We start from the raw sequence: 18,013 nt of genomic DNA on the forward strand, positions 1-18,013 counted from the left end.
GTTTGCATGAATCACCAACTTCACACACCTTATAATTATGAAATAATAATAATATATTATGGATATATATCATGAAAGAATAAAGTCTCAAGGATCACTTACACACATACACATATAGCCGAACCATAAACAACACATCTGGCAACTTTGGTGCGAGTCCTGTGAAAGTTCTCTTACTTTTCTGTCTGCTCAGCCAATTGCCCAAGTTGGCTTCCTGTTTGCGTAAACTCTTGGCATCACTTCCTGTGAAACACAAAGCGGCATGAGGCGAATAAAAGTGAACGGCCTCGAGTGGGACCGTATTTGTTTTATTGATGTGTAGCATTTCATTAAAGAACAACAACATGCATCTTTTATTTCTAACCTTAATTATTGAAATGATTATTTGTAATTAATTAATAAGAACAGACAACAATCCTCAATCCGCCCAGGGTTTTCCTGCCAGGAGTTGCATTTGAAAGTTAAGCGCTGACTGGAATAGGTAATGAAACGGAGTTCATTTTCAGCCGTTTGGCACAAGGGAAGTGCATCAGACAACTCTTTGTGCAATTGTACAGACAACATCAGAGGGCAGCCACACTGTGTCTGCTTGACAAGCCTGTTCACATTTAGCACACACACACTTTTATGCCATATCAAGGTAGGTAGAGAGTCCCTGAAGCTCTTCCTCTACGGACTTTATTGTCAGTGGTTGTGCAATGGCGAGACGCCGCTCCTTCCTCTTTGAAAGCGTGAAGATCAAACAAAGCAATACTGTCAGCGCATCGTGTGTGTTGTGTTTGTGGTCTGAATATATAATCCGTTTCCATGCTTGGAGGTTTTACTTGTTGTTTTATTGAGGCTACGTTATTGACTAGACAATAGCAGAAGTAATGGTCCCTGTAACGCGGAATGTTTAACCTATATCAAGTTTTATTCCTACAGGCTCATTAGATGTTTTCTTTCTACGTTTATTTATATTTATAGTGAACCGTTGTTAGTGAACACTTGTTCTCCAAGGTCGTGCTGCTCCACCACCGTACTCCTTGGATGCACTGCTGAAATAATTAGGAGCTATGGGCTGTGCTCACCATGCTTTGGGAGACATGGAAGCAGATGCTCCTGGTCCAGGTTTTAAGACCAATAGCAAGAATTGACATGTTGCGCTGCTGGATCTTAAGCTAGTTCTAAGAAATGGAGTCAGCCCTTAAGTGAAATGGGCTGTCAATCAGCTAATCAAAGGTTCAAGAGCACAGCCAAACCTTAGCAAAAATGCTCATTTAGCCACTTTCTGTCAGGTTTTGCTACTGTCATGATCTCTTGATGGCAAAGTCAAAGAAGCTTTCTCTCTTGTTGAGCTGCAAAAGCACGTGAGGAGACGTTGGACGCAGTAAGATAGGCATTGCAAACTTCTTCAAACATCCCGAGACTTATGAAACAGAAAAGTGAAGTTGGAGACCCAAAAAATGTCACCGGCCCTGACAAGACACGGGACCGACCTCGGCCCAAATGAGGGTTCTTACTGGTGCCGAGTTCAGTCCAGTAACCATCAGGTGGCGTCTGCCAGAGAAGGCTTTTAAGAAGAGAAGAGGCCTTCAAAGACCTCGTCTCCTTTAAAGTTGCCCATTTGGAATTTGCAGGAGAACACCAAAGATGGGACACTGAAAAGCGTTTTATTCTCCCTTGGTGGTCCTGATGGCTTCCAACAGAAGGAGATCCCACACGGGAGGGGGTGCCATCACGATCCTTCAATGGAACAATAGAGCTTCAGGTTGTGCAGGGGCGTCAAACGGCAGAGGGCTATGCGGAGATGTTGCAGGGGGCGTCCCTCACGACTGAAGGCACTGGTCTATGTGGTAATAACTGGTAATAACTGCTAGAATCTGCTTGAAGCGGTCGCTTGGCATTGCTTTGCGTGCCTGTGTATGCTCATAGCCTCATGGATTTGCATGGACTCGTACCGGCCGCCTCTCGGCCCCAGGATGCTTGGCTCCGTAGTGTGAGTAGTCGTCATGTTGTTACGTTTGCCTTTAATCACGGTTTTCCAAGTCAACTACTCGCTAACACAAACTTCAGAAAGAAAGCCTGCCAAAAAGTCAATATTTAGCTTTGATGAGCGGACTATAATCATGTGGAATGTTCACCATGTGTTGGAGTAACTGGGTCAAAATTCACAAAAGCACTCGAATGGTCCTTTCAACGTCTTCCCAGCCAACCGACGTGTTCTTGCCAATCAGCGCTTACTTGCAAGAACACCAATTGAACAATGGCAAGCAAAAAGCACGCTGGGATGAAAAGCAAGACACAACAAGGGGGAAATCAATATAGCAATTACGTGTGCAGATAATGGACATCAAGGTGTTATTTGGAGTGACGGAGAAGAAGAAGTGACATAAAGCCAATTGGAATAGACCATGCATCTCATTGTCTTACGTCTGCTACATGTGACATGGATTTATTGTCGCCGGGCTCAAGAAAACATTTTTGCTCTTGACTTCTTTGTCCATAATGGAATGAGTATTGTTCAGCCTTTTCTTCCCCTGTGGTACTTTCTAAGAAGTCTCTCGTCTATCGCAGTTAATTGGTTCTAGACCCAACTGTGATAAGTGAATTTCCAAGTAGCAAATATTTTTGAAGTAAGAGCAAAGAGAACCCTTACTTAAACGAGGTTTAAGTAATAACAGTCCTAGTCATCTTTACGCATAATCCAAGAAAGGAATAATTTAAGATAAATAACACCGGTGCTCGTGTGTTGCTATAAATGTGTCCAGCAGGGGACCTGAAAGAGTGGCGGACAGGAAGTGAAGTTGGTTGACAGTTGAGTTGTAGCTCAAAAACAGCCCATGTTTTTATTTATACTTCATTCACAACATCTTATATAAACATATTTATTTCATTTAGTGATTTTGATGTTTGAAAATGCTTAATGTAGCCAAACTATACGTACAATTTGCTTCAATACGTAGTCATATTACTCCCCTAATATTGGGCTGTAGGCCTGCAGTCTGCCAAAGTCCACACTAGACCTGGGTTGCCAGTCGTTGCCTCTGGGATTATTTGGGAAACATGCTAGACTACCATGAACACAATGCAGTATTTTTCTTGAGAAAAATACCACTTCATTTTTGTGAGTTTACTTCTTTCTTCTTTCACAAATACGACATTTTCTTTTCTTCTTGAGGAAGTACGTCTTTCCCGGTATTCCGCTGCGCATAAAATCCTGAAGTGATCATCCTCAGGTCGAATCCTAACTCAGAGAGAATAGAAAGACGAGTTCCACAAAGGAGGATCGGGCAAGGACGCACACATGCGCCCTTCTCGCACGCTTCCCAAACTCCAGCCGTTCCGGCGAGGTCACCTCCATCTCTGCCAGGCGGGTCAGAGATCCGGATGCGATACCAGGAGGGAGTTGAGCCAGCAGACATTTGACAAGCATGTCAGTGCTCTGACAGCCCTCATTGGCCATGATTAATGACTGACAACCCCGTCGCTTGTCTCCTAGCTAATGCAAATGCAGCGCTGGGAGAAAATTACCCTTCTGTTGCCCGTAATTGGATGCAGGAAGTATCACGTGAAGCAGGAACATGATAGCCTTGCTTTTTTTTCTCCTGAAACAAAGCGTTATTAGAGGGAACACTGTAGAGTGACAAGAGTAAAATGATGGAAAATGACCAGCAGCAAAGCTTTCTAATTTGTTGTAACAAATTGACATTTAGCAATGAGCCCCGGGACGAGGGCTGAGGCGAAGTTTTATGCCTTGAATTAAAACATCACATCCTGAACTGGCAGCCATTATAGCCGAAAAAGAACGGCTGTGACATCACGTCCTGAAAGTTTAACAAAAGTTGACGTCGAAGATTTTTTTTTTGACATTGAAATGTACTCCAGGTTCCCCTTTGAAACAGCTGGCCACATTCCATGAATATGCATGACCAACGTGTTTGTCATTGACTGTTTGGAGTTGAAGACACAAGTTCAACGGAGCTTCGTCTCAAGGTTATTCCGTTCCAAACTTATCTGATCCTTTACTGCATCAGCTCCTTGCTTTTCCACAGAAATCATCTCCCACCTCCACTCATGTTGTGTTGAGGGGTCGCACCATAAAATCGTACATTTGAGAGCCTACAGAATGCTACGACTGAAGAAATTCACTTATCACGGTTGGGAAGGAATCAACTGTCAAATGAATAATGACTATTTTTCTTTCATGTAGTACCGATTTCCTCAAAGTATTACCAATGGTCAATGTCTCACGCGCCATTAGTCACTAGTCTGTCGCTCCTGCAAAGACAAACTTTGGCCTTTAATGACAGCATGACGGAAAAATCATCGTGGAGAAAAGAAAATGGATGATAGTTATACATGCGAACATTGAAAGAGCTAAATTTAGACAAGACGGAATGTTCCAACATTCTTAACCACACGACTAACAATAAGGGGACGAGTACAGCAACAGTACATCGACAGTACTGTTGTACTAGATGTTTTTCACTGAAGACATCATCAAAGTGTTCTTGATGGATCCTGCGACTTTGTGGGGCTAAAAATCCCCAAACTTTGACTAGCATGTGTGTGAAATGTGAACAAACAGTCCTTTCCAGGCGGTTTGAGTGATTGCCTAATCCCCTGTAGGGGGATGATTGCCCAGCAAGGTCAGTTGGAAGGCTTGGTCTGATTGAGTGCTGTCTACGGTGGGAGGCTCTCTCAAGCCTCTCATGCCATTAAATGGACAGAGATTCACTCTGGGTTCTGAGGGGGGGTTAAACACCTGAACCAAGCTCGTCCAAACGGAATGGACGATGTTGGTGTGCCGGCTCTTATCGGGAACACGCTGACACAATCAACAACAAAAACAATCAACAGGCCTGGGCGAGAATCAACAGTCAGAGGCGGAGAAGGACTCGTTCTTGAGGCAAAGTCAGCGTTTGACTGCACGACATGACCTTTACATCCCTCCCGTTGTGCAAATGGGACTTTTTAGTGACGTTCTAACAGTAATTATGACCTCCAAATGGGTTTGAGTCCGCCACCGCAGGCTTTGCTACACATCTTAAAACACAGTCTGGATCTCTCCCAATTGCGTCAGTCATCTGCAAACTTGACAGACATGGTTTGCACGTCCATTTTCTTCAGTGAATAGTCTAACCTAACATGATGCTAGCATAGCTTACATAGCTATGCTAGCATAGCTTACATAGCTATGCTAGCATAGCTAATGTTTTTTTCCTCCATTCCATGTTAGCTTGTTGTATGATACTGTATCTATTGCATGGGACAAGGGCGGACTTGCAGTGGTCCTGTTTGTAGAAAGTGCACGATAAAGTCACACACACACACACATAGCCGTGGACATACACACAGCTCACAGCTCATTAGCATTAAAGCCACACACAACGACGTGTTCCCAGTAGGGAAAAGCACTTTGAAACTGTCTAAATTCCAGCATCGAGGATAGATCTGGTCCGCACACGTCCAATACACAACCATGGGACCTCAGAGAGCTGCAAAAACAGACCTTTAAATTATGTTTGGTTACGGTTTAGTAGCGCAAACCCCGGAAGCGGAGGCTGAGACAGAACTTGGCAAAAAAATACCGAAACTTTTAATGTCTGCTTGTTCACGCCTTCTTCACAGCGGTGAGGAAAAAAAGAACAGAAACTTACAAAAATAGTTCAACACAAAAAGGTGAATTTTAGCGAGCACCAGAAGTCCGTCTTTTGCAAGTCCAGTCTCAAATCAAACAAGACGGCTTGAGTCAAGTCCAAGAGATGACTTTCCAGTCCAGCTTTTGGCCCACATGACAGTACTTCCCAACCACCGGTCTCAGAGGTCCCAGGGCCGTCTTCTCCTTGAGTCCGTTTATGGTTCTTCCTTTATTTCAGCCTTTCCCAGCGGTCGGATCGGCCTGGTTCCTTCACCTGTTGTCTCGTGATTCTATGTCTTATTCTTTCACTTCAGCTCGGTACATTTAATTGATCATTCCTCTCGGAATCCTCCAAAACCGCGTACAGTCACAGACTTTCCATCGCCGATTCCCGGCCTAGTGAGCTTTAAAGAAGCCTGCAGAATTGGTTCCAACCCAGTGGACACGCCACATTCTTTAATGTATTCCAGTCTATTACCACTTTTCTCTCTGACACCTCATTCTTTCCCAGCAATATACGAGGGGGTCATTGCATAACAGACACCTCTCTTCCATGCCGTAGTCACATCTCTGTTGCTGTTTGAGTGTTTGTGTCACAGCTGAGAGGCCTGCATTTCAAAAGATAGATTCGCTGACAGAGACATGCCATCACTCCTGCAGGAGGAAATGCAACACTGTAAAGGTGCAGCAGCCTTGTCACTTTCATCCGAGGTAATTGATCACAGCAGACAGCAGCTGATGTGTGCGAGTCAATTGCGAGGGGCAGAGGACGCCGCTTATTCAGATAAAAGCCCCCCTGCATCCCACCAGTCACGTCCGCTGATTCACAGGCAGAAAATATTTGGAGAACGCATCCGTATGAGCAGATCTGCATTTAGAAGCGTCGCTAAAATAACACAGCTGGACCATGAAAACCGTAGAAAAACAAGCTTCTCGAACGCCACTCACCCGCTCGCCCCGCCGACCCGTGAGAGGCAAGCATCTGCTTTTTGATTCGCTTCCCGACGCCCAAAATAAACAACCGGCACAGGTGCTTCTTAAGATGCCATAGGAACGTCGCCGCCCAATCCCATGCATTGCCTGGGATGAACGTCTACCATTAGTCGGCTGAAGGAAAGCCGCATTTGCATGTGGATAGCTTCCGCATTAATAAATACTCTGCTTTGAAAGATAAGCTTTTGGATGTTGTTCTTGCCAGTGAATCTCCTGAAAAGACTCCAGCCAAACCTGGTGTCTTAATAAACGCCTCCCGCTAACGAGTATTGTTTGAGCGTATAAAGCCTGACACTCTTATTCCCCTTTTCCGCGGACTTCTGCTGCTCTCCAAATCCTATTAAAGGTGTCAATCAGCCATTCTGCACCGGACGACATTCGCCCTCATTTATTAGCATCATTTATTTGAGTCCGCACGCACCAGCTCATTAATCCGCACTTAAATGATAGCACCGACGGCCATGTCTCGTTAGTATGGAGCTTGTATTGGGTCTAAATAATAAAAACTAATCAAAAACAGCATCTTTAATTAACATGGGAATTAATTCAACACAGCATCAATTGTTTCAAATGTGAAATATAGTCTGTAATATTTATGCATCTCTTTATATTACAGTACATTTCGGACCATAAGCTGCTCTCCTTTTCATACGTTGTGGAGGCTGCAGCTGAAACAATGAAAGATTGATCACCTGCAGGAGCACGACAGATTCCGCTCAGAGTTCTTGGACCGCGCTAGCAGTCTGACAGTAGAATTACTTTGGATTTGAATGCAGTTTTTGGTCATTTTCATTTTTTCTAAGTGTTTGGTCTGAAGCGGTCTCAAACCTACGAACCCTCAGCCAAATTGTTCCAGTTGGACCTAACGGCTCCGTTAGCATTCCCAGTGGGAGCAGAAGAGAAGACGCAACACTCTGTGATGCCTGGTGAAAGAAATATCATGTTTTGTCTTGTTGGAGGTGCAACTCCACCAGCAGCGCTCCGTTGCAAAGGTCATGTCTGCAAGGCCGGCGAGGATGTTGCCAATTGTCTGTTTGTTGCTCGCTGCGCTTTTGTCTATAATGTGTGGGTTGCTGTTACCACAATCACACGCTCTTCCCTTCTCTTTAACCACTTCTGCCTGACCCTGGCCAACACTTTATTTTCCACTACTGAGACTGGAGGTCAGTGGAGAGAAGGATGCCACAAGGCCATTGTCTCCTGAGTGTTTATTGGGTTGTGTGACATCCTTCCATCCAAGAAAACATCTTTGATAAGAAGCTCTTAAACAAGGTTTCTGACCCCTGATGCCACTCACTTCCTGCTGTGAGAAGACACGGTTATTACCGGAGGCAGTGAACTTGACTTTTGTCCCCTGTGACTGGGAGGAAATGATGGAACTTAGGGTACACGTGGAGGTCTCCTGTGGTCATAACCACACCGTCCTCTGAAACTAGCAAATTATTGTGAGAAAAACTCAACAGGGAGTCTCTGGTTATCTCTGCTCAGATGTACGAGATGAAATCCATTATGAAATACAAGAAAAGTGAGGTAGAAGATGGCGCGTTGTCCCAGGTGAGGTCACCACAGATAAGCTGTAAGGAACCTTGTATCACCATGGGAGCCACAACAAGGAGACTGAAGAGCCGCATACAGCACCATAGGCGCGGGTTGCCAACCCCTGGAGCCGCATACAACACCATAGGTGCGGGTTGCCAACCCCTGGAGCCGCATACAACACCATAGGCGCGGGTTGCCAACCCCTGGAGCCGCCGCATACAGCACCATAGGAGCGGGTTGCCAACCCCTGGAGCCGCATATAGCACCATAGGCACAGGTTGCCAACCCCTGGAGCCGCATACAGCACCTTAGGCGCGGGTTGCCAACCCCTGGAGCCGCATAAAGCATTGTTGGTGGGCGTCACCAACCCCTGGAGCCGCATACAGCACCATAGGCGCAGGTTGCCAACCCCTGGAGCCGCATACAGCACCATAGGCACGGGTTGCCAACCCCTGGTTATAACGTACAGGTCTATTTTGAGGTTCAAACCTACGCACTTCATACGCCAACATCAGGCGTGGAGGTACTGTCATGGGAGGGTATTGGTTCTACCACAGCTTGGCTGTACAGAAGCCATTATTCCAGCCCTCAGTCCAATATTAGGATGGATTTTGATCTCTGGCACACATGGAACCTCCGGCCTTGATGACACATATTTTAAATCAACAGGTGTTAAAAAAATCCTTTTCCTGCGGCACATCTCCTGCAGCGGTACCTCCACCTCTGTCCTACCACGGTTTTTTATCTCCACCGGCTGAGCTCCAATTAATTAAACTTTTGCTTTCGGCATTTTCAAATCTGCATCTGCACACGACCATGCAATCTCATGCCCTTTTATGGGCATTGACGGGCTGTTACCTATGGGCATTATGTTACCTATGCTAACCATATTTCTTTTAGTTCAAATTGCATTCACTTTTCAGTTTCAGAGGAAATGGGATTGATCAGCTGCAAACGATTGTACGGTTTAGGGACATGGTTAATTAATTGTAGCGTTTTTATATAAACAGCTTAGGAGAAAGTCTAAGAAATTTTTTAGGAAGATGTTGGCGAATGAGGCCCAATTCTTTGTCTTCCAGGTGTTCCATGTGGCCCCCACATGCAGTCGGGTCGACTGCTGAAGCCGAAAAATCGGAATCATGAAGTATCAACGGTGTTGAGTCGTTTTTAGTGGTCAGTCGATACTGCCTCTACCAACTGTACACTGGCTACTCCAGTACAAAGTGTTGTTTTTCTAGTACTGTCCCTTGAGAGGGTATACTGTAATAAAAAACAGCTGACACTGAAATTTAAGGGGCGGTGCTGGCCTCCGTGAGATACTGTATGGACCGTAATGCCTAAAACAGATTGAAGGTCAATAGATAGCATCTGACTCGTGTCTTTCAAATTGCCAGAGACAGCGTATCACTTTGATGTTGGATCTAGTTGACACGGCACGAGAGTTCTCACAGGCTTGTCGACCTTTATCTCAGCAAACATTTGAATCCCTATACAAAAAAGCAGAAAATGAGCTATTGATTTTCTGCTTTTTTTGTTTCCCTCTTCACTTTCTTATTCCCCTCTGGTATTGTCATTCCATAGTCTAAATGAAGGTCAGCATTGCTTTCCTTGTCACTGCCATGGAGACACAGTAGAAATACAGCCAGGCATGTTTTTGAAAGGCAAAGGTCTGCAGAGATGGGAAGCTATTAGCTGTGTCTTCAGGGGATAATTGCTTCAACAATGCCTCTTCTCTCACAACACGCTTGCATGTGTTCCATGCGTTCTCAAAATGTGTGGATGCAAATATGCTTGTTACGATGTTTACATGGAGAAACGGGCGGCTTTGTTTTTCACTGAAAACAAACCTCACGAACCACAGAGCCTCATTTAGTGTACATCCTGGTTAGCATGGTTTTCAGTTAGTGTCATGGATGGATTTTGGGTTGTTGAGATGAGAAACGCTATTGAATTCATAAAATGACTCATGGCAAAACAGGAAGGTGGTGTCTTTGGGACCAGTCACATCACGGACGGCGTCTTCAATGAAGGCAAACCTTACTTTAACTTTTTATTCATCCTTTTAAGCATTTCAAATGGTTTAGTTGTAAAATTATAAAAATGGGTTCTGTGTTTGCATTTTTGGATTTGCATTATTTAGATTATTTCTTCCGGGAAAAATGGGAAAAAATTTTGGTTAGAGTCGGACCTTCCGTAGTGAATTGACACTAACCAAGGTTCCACTGTAGGTTCAAAATCAATCAGACTAAATTTGATTTTTATGTCTGAAAATAGGTCACGTCCTCTTATGACTTATGACAGTCTTCGACACAACATCCGTCTTTTGCAGGTAAGAATTGGAGGTTGCATCACTGGGAGATGTTTTAATATTTTATTTATTTAATAGCTCAAGAGGGAAGTATTTGGAGGACAGTACATTTCAATGCATTCCTCCTGTAAACGACAATCACGATCATACAAAAATGTGTAAAAACTGACCATCATAGTCGTTTTAAAGGCAGACCTTGGGACTGGATAACTTAATATCACATGATATCATGGCTGGTATGTAAGGAAAAAAATCCAACAAAAATCATTTGAAGAGAAAAAAAATCAAATAAGTGCCCGGATCGGATCCATGCTTTGGTCTCTACATAACGTACATCACATTGTATTATGACTTCAATGGATCCAAATGCAAACGTTCTATGACAAGCCACAGTCAGCAAGCAGATAAATAACACATCCTTCACCTTTATCTGCGTGTGCGAATGTGAAAGAGTCAAATAAGAACACAGACTCTTCGGATAGTCTTTTATTTACAGTATCTGCAGAAGCCTCAGCTTCCTTCGATCTCCAGGAGAAGAGATTATCGTCTTGGACAAGTTCATCCCCGCTTTACACTCGGATGAACATTGCTTCATGTGACCCAGGATTGGCACCTAATAGAATCATTTTGCGGATATGAACAGCATGGATGGGACACAACACATTCTTAAATGTGCTGCGACATCCGTGTGCTTTGCGTGGCGTGCCGCCACGGCCTCAACGGCCTCCACGCGTCACCTCCCCAAGGTAAGCACGCTACCTGCCAAATACGGCGCAGAAGCCTTTTTTGCATATTCCTCCCACTTGTTTATGGTTTACTGAGCAGGTCACTTCCCCTGCTTGCTTGAACAGCTGCTTCTGTGATGACCCCCCCCCCTCCTTCTTTTCTTAACAGGGGTTGAAAGACTACTTGTGTGCTGCACCCTGTCAAGTTCTTCTTCGCTTGTGAGGCCTGCTGGTGACCCCATGCACGCTTTACTGAGGCCATATGAATAATTTATCCTTTGAATGCAGTCCGACCCTGACATTTGGACGTTTGATGCCCACAGGCTTTGGCTTTAACAATATAGATACTGCAGTGCTCCTGTTGCTCTCTGCATCATCAAATACCATCTCGTGTGGCTTGCAGTTGGTGCCAAAACTACGTAGACGCACTCCTGATCCATATGGTAAGACCATTTCTACAGTTCTACAATGTCCTTTTTGCACAGTTGGATCTCAGGGAGGTTCTTAGTAGAGCTTCAAAATGCAAAAAGAACAAATGGAAGTCAGATGAGAAAACCTTTAAGAAAGACGTCTGATGGTCTGATGGATATTGGACAGCACTTGGCACCACGACTAACCTTCATTTGGGCCGAGGATGGTCCCATGTCTTGATGGACAGCCAGTGGCATCCTTCGGGTGGCGACCTTTTCGGGGGTCTACCACTTGATGGTTTTGTTCCACAAGCCTCAGGATGTTTGAAGAAGTTTCCAATGCTTGAGCATCCACAAGAGTCCTCACCTAAGCAGCTCAATCAACCCAGCATGTTCTAAGAGAGAAGGCTTTTTCGCCTTTGCCATCAGTTTGAATACCTGACGGGGAACAATTGGCTTTTAAAGGCTCAACTGAAACTGCCAAACTGGTACCCCAACATTTACCCCAACAGTTGCGTGAGTTAGCCGTATGAGCGGTCTGCTTACTTGTCCAACATTGGTTCTGTTGGGGTGTACCCCACCTCTGGCGCCCCCAACATCCGCTGGGCTGGGCAACCTGAGCACTTTAAGCACCAAGAAAGCCCACGAATGATGATGGAGGTTTTAGGAATACTTTTGTTCCCAAACGCCACTGATGAATGAGTGTCTGTCTTCCCCGCCGGGGTGGGGGCTGGGCGGATGGGGGGGGAGGCTGTCTGTTGTTTACACACAAAAAGGTAACAGGAGGTCACCCCACCTGTCTCCAACCCTTCACCCTGAACGGTGACAGGTGCCAGTCGCTCCTCGCTCCGTCACAAATCCACCAGCCGCGTCTTGATCTGGCTGACATTTGGCTCCAGATGGCGGTGCCATTTTCGCTCCCGCCGTAATGAAACGATCAGGGAGCTGCAAAGGAAGCGTAATCCCGAAAAGAGCGTGAAGTCCAAAGTGCAGATGCGGAGCCATGAAGAAAAGTGGCCTTTGTGCGTTTAAGGGCCAGCTCACAATAGGCCACGCCTAATGTGCTGGACATGATGCCCCCTCCCCCCTGATGACCCCCACGGGTCCGGGCTCACGCTGTGAATCGGTGCTTCGGCCCGTGTGCTTGCCTCACTGTACGCTGCTGAAATTGCCCTGATTTTTTGTCTTGTTAATCTGAGTTAATCTGATTTTTTGTGCAACATGGCGGCTGTGGTTAATTATTTGTTAGAGGAGCGATCGCATTCATTCAGCGATGTCCAAATTGGACGTCTTGTTAGTCTTTTTATCTGCAACACAAATCCTCAATTAACTTTAAGAAAGTCTTTGTTGAAAGTGTGGAATTCCTGCTTTTTCTCAGATCGGACGTTCTTTTCCTCCCCAAGGACATCTCCTCCCCCTGCCAAGACCTGTCAGGCAGGAGCATCTCAGAGTGAAGGGGTGAGAGGACACCAATTAGAAAGCCATCCTTGGCCAAGAGAGCCGGCGGCACAGCTTGCCACAGGAAGTGGGATGTCTGACTTCCTGCGTGGGGTCACAGCTGTTTGTAGGGAGGTTAGCGTTAGCAGCCAGTATGTGGTAGCGTTTAGCGTCTGCCCTCATTTGAATAGCAAAGAAGCGTCTCAATGTCACCAATAAATTTACATGATTTCTTCCCGGCTACAGCTGGGATCAGAGTGGGGACTTTGTCGGAATTAGGAGAGCACGGCGATGTCACGGGAACGGGACCTGCTCGTTTCAACTTGGCTGGCTTTGAGGTAAAGATTGATACTTTGTTTCTTTTCCATTGTTGGAGGCGGACGACAACGGCATCACGGGCCGCAGTATTAGGTACACCTGCCCAAAAGCAAGACATCAAATGTTCTGTCTTAATGTTAGCTTTCTTCATATTTCTTCATATTGTCCAATCAGCAACAGTAATAATACTTTGTTTGGACAAATATAATGCTGCTATTGTTATTCAGGTAAGAATTTGAGAAAGTGATTTTAAAATAATTTTAATTTTTACTAATAAATAAATTAAAATATTTTTTTAATAAAAAAGTAATAAAAATAAAAAACATTTAAAACATTTTAAATAAAAAAAACTTAAACTATATTAGGAAAGCAGGAAGTGAACAAATGTAACAGTTACTGATTGTAAAAGTACCAAATGGAGGGGTAGGATTTAATAAGCTTTGCTTCTTCCTACTCCTTTTGGACATATGGAACTGGGAACTGATTATGGGATGCACTCAATTGGAATCTGATGCATGTTCAAATGAAATTAAACCATTACCATTACCATTACCATTACCATTACCATTACCATTACCATTACCATTACCATTAATCGAAACTCTTATGAGCTATCTTTGCTCTGATAGTTCCGTGTGTCCAAAAGAATGTACTTTTACTTTTACTGTACCAAACATTAAAAATGAAGGATAAACTGAAGAACAAGGGTGGGCTAATCATTTCTTCCACGGCTGTAGACTAAAATATTTGATGTCCAACAATCATCGATGAATCGTGACAGTCTGACATTAAAGTAAAAAGTTTTCAAGTGCAAAAGAGATCAATCCTTAGCAAAGGAACAACTGCAGTCTTAGCAGGGATGGAGGCGTTTGATTGGCTCCCGCCAGGAGCAGCTGTCCGCAATGTTGACATTTGGGCCCAACCCAATATCCTCCTCCAATTCCCAGTTATTGGTCGGACGCAGTCAGAAGCATTAATCTCTCTGGCGGCGTACTTTGCCATGTGTCGACGATGCCAAGACCCCGCGCCCCTCCCATCGGCGGCGCCCCTCTGCCGAGCACGCCAGCCCCACCATCTAGGTTGAAAGTCACCGCCAACGGTATGAACTCCTTCCAGCCCGGTGTCCCGACGGGTTGGTGGAACTTTTCGCGAGCCTTTAAAAAGTCATCACGTAGGGCGTACAGCTTCACGCCAGAACGCGGTGTGTGTTTTCGTATCTGCCATTCACGTGTGCCGCATGAGAGACAGGACGCGAGGGGGAGGTCAAATAGATTTTTGGACCCGGGATCTTGACGACAAAATATCCTGGAGCCGTGTCAGGAACCAATTTCAACAAATCATTTTCAAAAGGGACAGTGGTAAACAGAATGTTTTTCCCCCAGCTCGCTTTTTCAGAAAATTGAAAGGCACCTTCACCTCCACGACAAGAAATAGCCCGCCGGCCCAAAGAAACCAAAGCATCTTTCTCACTCCCTGCCCTTTCAAAGACCAAGCAAAAAGCAAACGCCGGCCGCCATGTTGGATTGACCTCTGGGACCGTGCAGATGCTCCCAAGTCCCAGAAAGAAGACCTAACGTCAAATCAAAAAATTGCTTCATCAGGGTCTGAATTACACGCAGCTTCAATTTCGGTTTAGTGAGCCCTTTTTGCTCACGGAGATTAAGGGAGGAGTCTGTCAGCCCTCTATTGTCCCGCTGAGAAAAGAAACTCATTTGCTTTGAACGATAAATGTCTTTGGAACATAAATCATGTCTCCTAATCCCTTTACCAATGCCACGTAATACAAATTGTCTCTCAATTACACATCACACAATGGAGACAATGAGGCAAGTTTGCACGCAGCCCAGCGATGTCCTCCCTTTTGACTTTCACCATGTTTGGTCACGCTGATCTCTCTTTGCCGAGAGACGGCGCCGGCTTTCCATCAGCGGGGCTCCGAAGGAGAGGACATTTCCAAATGGCGTACTTTCTCCGGGCGCGCTAGATGGCTGGATGGGTGTCGTTAGAGCCGTAACATGTGACCTTTAATCGATCATGTAATAGATGGATAACTGTTGTGGTGTTAGATGAATGGTTGGTCTTAGTCGTCCATGAAAGCAGACCCGTGGTCTTTGTGTTTTAGGTGACAGATGTCTTGCATTTCAATGTTTAATAGTACAATAGTAAAAGTACTAATATCATTTATTAACCAATTCATGTCTGAACAACCGTCAGTTAAAGTGTTGTTCTTGGCACCCGAAAGCCAACCCTTCCTGTGTCCTTCTTGCTTTTCCACTTGAACCTGAGTTAATCTGATTTATTTTGTGCAACATGGCGGCTGTGGTTAATTATTTGTTAGAGGAGCGATCGCATTCATTCAGGGCTGTTCAAAGTGGACGTCTTGGTCTTTTTTATCTGCAACACAAAACCTCAATTAACTTTAAGAAAGTTTTTGAGCGCCATTGTTGGGCGGGTTAGTGTCCCGTTAATGACCCGGCTGCCTCCTACTTGAGTTCAGGTTGGGTGTACGCCACACACTCTTGGTGTTTCCAACGCCATATGACTGCTTTGGCTTGGTGCCCCCTCCAATCCCAAGACGATGGGGACTTGACCAAACACGCTTGTATCGATTTCTGAAGTAAAATGGCAGTAAAAGGATGCACACACGAGCTGCCGCTTTGTTAGAAAGTCGTTGCGCTCGTCTGCAGTTCTGTGAGTTTCTTGTATCATGGCATCCGAGAATCCGAGAAGATTTGTACCGTATGACTTATACGGTACATATGGACATACACGATCCTATGAGAAAGTGTGGAAGGAGCACGAATATGAGCCCCTATGGCTGTGACCGTTTCGTACGGTAGAGTCGTCCCTCGCCATATCCAGTTTTTTTCAGAAATTAATGACTGAATTGAAATGAACTAATGACGTATTTTTGGCCAAGACGTATTGAAATCTGAGTTATGTCGTACTTTGGTCACTCGGCAACAGCAATGACACAAACATGGAGTCATTGGCTGGCGTGATGTTACGGTAACCCTGCATGAAGTCCTGACGTCAGCCATGACAGGTCCCACGTGATAGAGTGGAAAAAGGGTCTCCTGCTGGAAACCGCATAAGTTGTTTTATAGCCGTGGTGGCAACATGAATATAAAGAAACCATAAAGTGTACATAGTATAAATAATAGATGGTCTCTATGTTTATGATGTATTATTTTTCATGTGAAATCCTACTAAATCCTTGTGGCCCTCCCAGCATGGAATTGTCACAGTGCGGAGTCAAAGGAGCAAAGAAGCCAGTTTGACGTCCCTGCACCAAATGTGTTGGTGAGGGAGTGTGAGAGGTGCGACCAATCAGGGATCAGTCCTCGCAACACATTAAGGCAACAGCGTGTTGATGTTTGTGTCTCCCTCGGTGGGAGCTTTGCTGGGTTCTGGAGGATCGCATTGTTGTCAGAAGGTCCCGTGGGTGGCGGCACCAGCTGCTTTGAGCGGGTGATCCATCTCCTCTCAGCTGCCATATAACAAGTCACGGGGGGGGGGTTTCAGTGACGAACGCCCGCACGCGGCGCTCCATCAGAAAATTCCCCATCTCGCACGGGCATTAAGGAAGTTGACCAAGAAGCAAGGTGCTCCCTTCTAATCACATGTACAACACAGGTGTCAAACTTGAGGTCCGGGGGCCAGATTTGGCCACCGTATCATTCGATGTGGCCCACGAAAGCCTGGAAATATCACATGTCATAAAAACACTTGTTTCATTGCATTATTTTAGGATGATTTAAAACTTTAAAACTTGAAATGACACCGACGTTGCCAGGGTGAATTGCAACATTTGCGCGAGTGGCACACCGAACCGCATTCGTCTTACTTTCTGAGGTCACGACTTCATTCATGACGACTGTTTGCTGAGTTTAGTCGAATATTCATCCCATTAAAATCAAATGGGAGGGGACATCACTGCCCCATTCTTCTATTTCCATCGTGGCTACGGATCAATGCTATGTGGGTTAGCATGATACATTATTGTCAGATTGGTCGGGGTGCCATTGCACACAGGAAATTGGTTTATCGCTTTAATTAGTAGCAGAATATGAGCAGCATAGTCTTCTTTGATAAGAAGATGCGCTTAGCAAGGTGCGCCCTCCTCCCTGCCTATTATCTGTCATCCCAGCGCCGCGTGCTGCACATCCAGCACGACGCCACTGACTGCCGGTTCGCATTCAACGCCGGCAGCCTGCAGCAGTTACTAAAAGTCAGCTTTCAACTCTTCTTAGGAGCGAAGGCTGTTGTCGCTCGCCTCGCCCCTGGCTTTCATCCCAGCTCCTAGCCCCCCCAGCCTGTGGGTCTAACAAGCATGATGCTTTGCGGATTGACTTGCGGTTCAACCCAAATTTACAAGCTGATTACTATGCAGACGCTGAGTTGTCGGGAGAATGAAAAATGCAACTTTTTTTTGACTATCTGGTGTCCGCAGAATCAAATGGCGTACATTTGTGAGCATACATTTCATGGCGCCGTGACTAAAAAAGAACATTTCCCTTCAACACTAATGGCACTACATCCTAGCATCCCTCACAGAGACTAGCAGAGGTTCAAAGAGGCGAAGATGCGCCGAGGGCGGCAAAATATATCTTAACTATGTTTGAAGTATGTATTAACAGGATACAAATAATGCAAGTTA

The 18,013-nt window shown here is 45.2% G+C and overlaps 1 long non-coding RNA gene across 1 annotated transcript in view; it reads left to right on the forward strand.

The window, feature by feature from the left end:
* Nucleotides 1-13,304: 13,304 nt before the first annotated feature.
* LOC131110547 (uncharacterized) overlaps nt 13,305-18,013 on the forward strand; it is a 52,900-nt gene continuing 48,191 nt past the window's right edge. The window contains exon 1 of the long non-coding RNA XR_013625267.1: nt 13,305-13,373. This is a non-coding gene — a long non-coding RNA (uncharacterized LOC131110547). The remainder of the gene's footprint in view (nt 13,374-18,013) is intronic.

This window comes from Doryrhamphus excisus, linkage group LG22 (genome assembly GCF_037039965.1).
Source record: "Doryrhamphus excisus strain RoL-2023G ecotype Guam linkage group LG22, RoL_Dexc_Guam_v1.1, whole genome shotgun sequence".
Lineage (NCBI taxonomy): Eukaryota > Metazoa > Chordata > Actinopteri > Syngnathiformes > Syngnathidae > Doryrhamphus > Doryrhamphus excisus.